We start from the raw sequence: 8,153 nt of genomic DNA, 5'->3' as shown, positions 1-8,153 counted from the left end.
GATTGTCACATATGGTATGTGAGGAGAAGTAATGTAAATAAGTCTGAAAAGATAAGTTAGAGTCATAAAATACAAATAAATTGGTATTTTATGCTAGAAGCAATAGGGAGTAATTACAGCAGTCCAGGAAACAAATGATAAAAATGTCTTAGAGAACAGAATAAGAGATATTATGAAGGTTAGAATATCAAGGCTTGTCTACTGAAAAGATAGGAGGAGTGAAGAAAAACAAGAGCCAAAATTGTAAATGATGATGCTCTTTACAGAAATAAACAAATTAAAAGCAAAATAGGACTTAGAAAGAAACTGAGTTGAATTGGAGATGAATATAGGATATCCAACTGGATATTTCACAGTCAATTGGTACTCTGGACCTGATGTTCAAAAGCATGGTGAGGGATGAATATGTGGATCTGGGAGTCAAATATATCACAATCTAGATGAACTGATAATATAATACTAATTTCTCTTATTTTCTTAATGGCTGCCCAATGTTTCCAATTACCCAGAATTGTAACATTTTAGTCATTTTTGATTGACTTCTCTTCATCACTTGACCATCCAATTATTTTCCTTTTCCACTTAATTCAATATTGGGTTCAATCTCTTAAGCTGTCTCCATTGGAGTCTGAGCAAACTAGTGGTCAAGATACTGATGGAAATTTGACTTGCCTGACATGTGGTGCTCACTGTCTCCTCCCCCAGTGTCTTGTGACTTCTCTTAGTTCTGATCCCACTACTCTCACTGCTACTATCTTTGTTAAGAACCCCTTTTAACCTTATCAGAACTAAGGTTATAGATTCTTAACTGATTTTCCTGTCTACCAACTCCATTCCTTCCTTTTGAGTAATCTTAATAATCCCCTATGACCAAAGGTACTCTTCTACTCAAAAAAAGTTTAATGATTCTTCAGTGTCAATTAATAACATAAAAACTCCTGACTATATAATTCATGACCCTCTATAAACTAGTTTCAAACCATCTGTCCAGTCTTATCTAATTTTACTACCATTCATGTAAATTTTATGTTCCAATTTGAAATAGACTACTCTTTATCCCGTGTACCTGTATTCTTTTCTATTATCCTCTTATCTTTGCTTGTAACATACTCCATGATTAAAATAGACTTTCTCTTTTTGAATTGCAGCCTCATTTCACAGCAAAAAAACTGATGATATCTAATCCATAAAGCCTTCCTTGACAGCCTTCCATCTACAGGTTCTGGTGCCTGTCAGTCAATTAATGAACATTTATTAAGTACCTATTTTGTGTAAGGCACTGTGCTAAGCTCTAGGGCTATAAAAAGAAGCCAGAAAAAAAATTCTTCCTTCAAAGAAGTCACAATCTAATGGGGGACAGAAAAACTAACATGTACAAACAAGCGATATACAGGATAAATAGAAAAGTAATTGAGAGGGAAAACATTATATTCCTATAGAAGGTGGGATGTAAGTTGAGACTTGAAACCAGAAAAAGCAGTAGATAAAGATGAGAAGGGAGAACATTTCAAACACGAAGGACAGTGAAAAAAACACAGGGCACCAAGAGATTAAGTGTCTTGTTCCTGAAACAAGAAAGCCAGGGTTACTGGAGCAAAAATTATGGTGGAGGGGCAGCTAGGTGAGTGCAGTGGAGGGCCTGAGTTCAAATCTGATTTCAGTCACTTAACATTTCCTAGCTGTGTGACGCTGGGCAAGTCACTTAACCCCAGTTGCCTCAAAAATATATATGGAGGAGGCGGGGAGGAGGTAAGGTATAAAAAGAGTACAAGACTAAATGTCAAGCAGAGAATTCATAGGGGGTTGGGAGGGAGGGCAGTTGAGAGCCATTGGAGTTTGTTAAGTGGTGATGAAAGCACCTTTAGGAAAATAATTTTTTTTAAGTTGAATGGATAGTAGGTTGGAGTGGAGAAATACTGAAGCAGGCAGACTGACCAGTCAACCAACCAAAAAGTATTGGTGATAAGGGTTTGCAGTAGGATGATGGCAATGTCAAAGGAGAGAATGGGACATATTGGAGAGATGTTATATAGATAAAATAGACAGATCTTGGCAACGGAATGGCTTCCTAATCAGAACTCCCATTCCTAAGTATCATGACTTCCCATTCCCATGTTTCATGTCAAGGTGCTAAGAGTTTCTGACTATTGGGAAATGTCCCTATATTCAAAGTACTTTGGGCTTCCTACCCACCTTGGAAATCACTATTAACTGTTAGGAGCAGCTCTATTTAAGATCCAGCAATCCACCAGCCCATTTATTTATGGTTACTTTGGCTTCTTCCCTTTTGGGGAGAATATCTCTCTCTCAACCTCTGAAAGCTTCTGGCTGCTTTCATATATAGCCATGAACTGAATGGAGAAGCTTTTTATAATTTCTTGATCTTTATTGAATCTGACGTCCTAATGAGATCTTCCCTATAATACATGTAGAAGAGGTAGGTTCTAGCATAACTTTACATATCATTATCTTATCTGGAAATCATGTAAATTCATTAAATGCATTATGAACTAAAAAAAAAATTCATTATTATGAGAGAAATTGGTTAACAAGGTAGGAGCAATGAGGAGGAATATATTCAGAAATTAATATGATATAGAAACAAGTCATCAATAATTTTTAAAGGAAAAGTAAAAAGTAACAACAAATGTAATATCATTATACTCCATCTTTTTTCTCTCCTGTTTCTTTTGAATTATATATAATCATCCAGACTTGTATTCCAATCTTGTATTTAATCCCACTGAGTCTCAGTGATACCTATGAAGTTAAACTAGCTTTTCTCTTCAGCATCTTGCTTTCTATGGGCAGCAAGGTGGAAAGTATAACTTGTACCTCAATGATCTTGAGTTAGTCTTTGTTGAAGGAGAATAAAGTTTCTTAGGGATAAAAGTTTAAATCCTACCCTCAAGCTAAAAACAACAATAACAACTATGTAAGTACAAGCTGGTTGAAACATGGTCCAGTGGCAGTTCACATTTTTTTAAAAAGTACCTGGAAGCTTTATTGAGATGTAGACTCTATTTGAGTTGATAGAATGACATGTGTGTTATAATACTGTAAAATAAATTAATAGGAATCTGGGCCATATTAAGAAATCTATAGTAAATTGGTAGATTTAATTGTATTAAAGCCAAGTTAAATGATACAAGTCAAAAATATTTCCTGAGCATAAGGCAGGGGTTATAGGTATATGTGCATATACATATTTTAATAATATAGATAACTGCTTCACTTCTCCATTCTACCTTACCTCTGAAAACTGCCTAAACATTTTCCCCAAAAGGAATAGGACAGAATTCCAAAATGAGAAGCAAATCATAAATATGTCCACATTCACACCATGAAAAAATTCAGCCTAAGATCCTCAAAAAAGAGAGAAATGTCAACATTTTGCTCACCAGATTCATTCTGACCATCTGTCTGCCAATTAAATGAAAAGAATAAACTGCCTGTTCATGTGTTTTTTTTTCATTGTTTTCATTCTTTGTTGCTGTTGTTTAGCATTTCTGTCCTGCCTACTTCCAAAAAGGATTTGAGGCAGCTCACAAAGCTAAAAGCAATGTAAGATTGGTCAATTAAAAGCAAAAACCGAATAAAAACCAATGTGTTTTCCATTATCCTCCACTTCTGAGCAAAACCCAGAGAAATCAAATGACAGTGCTGAGTCACAGCATTTCTCATCTTCACTCCACTTCATCCTTGTTCCCTATCTTTTAAGAAAGTGCCATCATATCTTGAATTCAATCAATAGCAAATCATTCTGGTTTCCTCATTCTGATTCCACGTGTGTCCATCACTGCTAGTCTATAATACACAGCTTGAGATGAGTGAATTTTCAAACTGTATTTCTATATTTGGGTATTTCTAGATCTTTTCTGTCATCTTTATTGTTTCAAGATCTACCAAAGCAGTCTTTTGTTTCCATTTCTAACTTTCTTATTCCTTGTGATTTATTGCTTACAGGAACAGAATCTGATGTGTAATCTGATTAAAATATCAAATATTCACATGCCACATCTGTTTAAGATGTGACCAGAAAGTGCTGTCTATTCAGCTAACAGGGAAAAAAAAAATATTTTTTCCTTATATATTTTCCCAAGGCATCCATTCTGCACCACTGAGTATAAACATTCTATAGGAGAGAAATCAGGGGTCTTTGAAACACCCAAATGAATGCATATAAAAGAAAAATGGGGAGATGTTAATTTTTCCAACCAGCTAGGAACCACTAATTACTGAGAGTGTTCATCCAAGCACTCATGCTGGGTAGTTAAGGCTGGGCCACCCAGAAGCCATAATTAACTTATACCCTAGAGTCATAGGAAAGTAAAATTCTAAGAATTTGAAAGAGGATCAGATAACCAATACTCAACAATCCAAATAAGATTCATTAGTACCATACCATCACCATTCTCACCTTTCTACATTAAAAAAAAATTCACTGACCAGAATTCCCTATAATAGGGCCAAATCCAAGTAGAGCAAAATAAAAATATATTTAAATACTCTAGCTGATCCCTTCTCTGATGACTGCAAACTAAGTTCTAAGTCCTGTTGTCCTCTTGATGCTGAAAGTCTGGAAGTACTATCATCATTCTTTAAAATTTGGCACCATACTCAAAGTTCCATTATGCTACTCTGGTTACAGCTTTGAAAATACAAGCTGAAAGTAGAAACCAGGTGTTCTGACTGAACAGTCTGAATTAGGATTCAGTACTCTTTCCTTTACAACATTATCTGAGAGGTGCCAAATGGTCCATGTCCCCCATTACTTCTACCATTCAATTGCACTACAATAGAAATTGCCATCATTAGTACAACTTTGGGGGTGGTATTAAAGCATTGCTTCAAGAAAACTATGTTAACAATATGGGCTTATGCCTCAAAGAGATCAAATAAAGAAGAAAAGGACTCATTTCTTATGTCTATTCTTTCTGTTGTAGCAAAGAACAAGAAGCAAAAGGGGAAAAGAGTTTAAGAAACTGTGGTACATGAATGTGAAGCAATAATGTTCTATTATAAATAACTAAAAGGACAACCTCAGAGAAAAGCTGAGAAGATTTAAATGAAATGAAATAGAGTTAATTAAGAAGAACCAGGGGAGCAGTTTATTAAAAACAATTATAAATAAAAGTGTCATAAAAGAATTAAGAACTCTAACCAATACAATGACCAGCCACAACTCCAGAGAACTAATGATGAAGCAAATGGGAAATCCTGTTTAGCCAAGAGCAACACATTATCTGGTGCTGAGGATAAGGAAGAAGAATGTAGCTAGAAGGAATTGTGGAAAGAGAAGAAAAATCGGAAACTTCCTCTCTAATAAAGAAATTTTGCTCCAAAAATCTATAGGGTATTTCTGGAATGAGACTTAAAATATAGAAATGACAAGTGGCCAGGAATGCAACATCTTTAAGAAAAATGTATTTACATAATGTAAATGTGTTTAAATATTCTAGAGAAAAGAAGTATAGAATAAAGTAATTCACAAAGCTAGATACTAGAATAATAACTATTAGATTACTAGAATGATAAGGTAAGAAGAATAGTAGAGAACACCAGATCCTGACAAAAGACAAAATCTTTTTTTTAATTTTTAAAAAATATTAATTTATTTAAAACTAAATAGAAAATAAGAAAAAAACAAAATAGAAAAAGAAAAACAGAAAAGGAAAAAAAATTTTCCTGTGCCCAGCTCCTGCTGGAGGTAGGAGGATTCAAACATGTAACAGTCATAGAAGAGATTATATTCATGACTATCCGTCTATTTTCTGCTTCATTGTAGGTTATTATTTTGTTCTCTGCTATGAACTTTTTAAAGTTTTTTCTTCTTTTATCCCAACTCCCCCACCTCCCTAAGCAGGTTACTGTTAAACATAGATGGATATGTCTATATATATAATACATATATAAATAGAATATATATATATATCTTCATACCCAATCCACATCATATCTATATACACTCATACATATATTTACATATATACACATGTACATATATATACCTAGACACTTATACATGTAAACATGTATGTAAAACAACATTAATATGAATGTCATAATTTAGATTTCTCTCTTGATTGAATATTTAAGTTTGATTTTGTCTGAGATCAATGATTACTAGGTATACTTTTTTTTTCCCCAATACATTCTATTCCTGATCTTTGTTATAGTGTTGGTGCATATTTCTTATTTCCTATGCTTACTAACTCTACTACCTTCATTCTACTTCTTAACTTGCCCTACTTAACCTACCTCAATCATGGATCCCTCCCTTATTTTCTCCCCTTATCATTTCCTTCCCTCTTTTCCCCATTAATCTACACACCTTGTCTCACTGTCATAAATCTAGACATCTATATTCATCTTATCCTATTCCCTTCCCCTTATTTCTTTATAGATTTTAGAGAATGGCAAACATTTCATGTAATATATATATATATATATATATATATATATATATATATATATATATATATTCTATTTAACCCATTTCTAATGTGAGTAGGTTTTCAGAATTACCAGTTCTCCTCCTCTTCTATTTTAGAATTACCAGTTTTCCTACTCCCTCTAATACTCTGTGTTGGTTTTTCCTCTGTACCTCATTTGCATAGCATCATTACTACTTTTTACCTGTCCCTAGATGTGTTGAATCATACTGAACTCTACCCCAATCTTTTGTTTCAGTTGCCCAATTACTGATGTTGATCTCAAACATATGGTATACATTTCCATGTAAAAAACATAAACAATTTGTCCTTGTTGAGTCCCTTGAAATTGATCTTTGATGTCAGCTCCTATACATTTAAATATTCTATTAAGTTTGGGTTTGGTTGAGACAAAGTCCCAAAAATCTATAAGTTAGTTGAATGTCCTTTTTTAAAAATTCAATATTGTGGTTAATTTTGCTGGATATGACATTTTTAGCTTATAGGCTTAATTCTTTAGATTGGCAGCATATATAATTCCAAGACCTTTTATTGTAGCTGCTGATAAATTCTATACAATTCTAATTGTAATTCCAACATATTTGAATTGTTTTTTGGTTTTTGTTTTGTTGTTGTTGTTTCTTGTTGAACTGGGGATTTTGAAATTTGGCAGTAATATTCTTCTATATTTTCTATGTAGGAATTCTTTGAGGTGGTGATAGATGGATTTTTTCTATTTCTACTTTCCCCACCTGTTCTATCATTTCAGAACAATGTTATTTAATTATTTCTTGCATTATTATGTGAAGGTAATTTTTTTGGTCACAGTTTTCAGATAGTCCAATTATTCTTTATATTTTCTCTTCTTGATCTGCTCTCCAGATCTGTTGTTTTTCTTATAAGATGTTTAACTTTCCGTTCCATTTTTTCATTCTTTATATTTTGTTTTGTTGTTTCTTGATTTCTTATAGTTTCACTGGCTTTCCCTTGCCCATTCAATTTTTAAAGAATTACTGTCCTCCAATTCTCAGACAAAGAAATTGAAACTATTTATAGACATATGAAAATATGCTCCAAATCATTATTAATCAGAGAAATGCAAATTAAGACAACTCTGAGATACCATTGCACACCTGTCAGATTGGCTAGAGTGACAGGGAAAGATAATGTGGAATGTTGGAGGGGATGTGGGAAAGCAGGGACACTGATACATTGTTGGTGGAATTGTGAACACACCCAGCCATTCTGGAGAGCAATTTGGAACTATGCTCAAAAAGTTATCAAACTGTGCATACCCTTTGATCCAGCAGTGTTTCTACTGGGCTTATACCCCAAAGAGATACTAAAGAAGGGAAAGGGACCTATATGTGCCAAAATGTTTGTGGCAGCCCTGTTTGTAGTGGCTAGAAGCTGGAAAATGAATGGATACCCATCAATTGGAAAATGGTTGAGTAAATTGTGATATATGAATGTTATGGAATATTATTGTTCTGTAAGGAATGATCAGCAAGATGAATACAGAGAGGATTGGAGAGACTTACATGAACTGATGCTAAGTGAAATGAGCAGAACCAGGAGATCATTATATACCTCAACAATGATACTGTTTGAGGATGTATTCTGATGGAAGTGGATCTCTTCGATAAAGAGAGCTAATTCAGTTTCAATTGATCAAAGATGGGCAGAAGCAGCTACACCCAAAGAAAGAACACTGGGAGA

Source organism: Antechinus flavipes, chromosome 3 (genome assembly GCF_016432865.1).
Source record: "Antechinus flavipes isolate AdamAnt ecotype Samford, QLD, Australia chromosome 3, AdamAnt_v2, whole genome shotgun sequence".
Taxonomy (NCBI): Eukaryota; Metazoa; Chordata; class Mammalia; order Dasyuromorphia; family Dasyuridae; genus Antechinus; species Antechinus flavipes.
The sequence above is the reverse complement of the archived record's forward strand: the minus strand, read 5'-3'. Positions refer to the sequence as shown.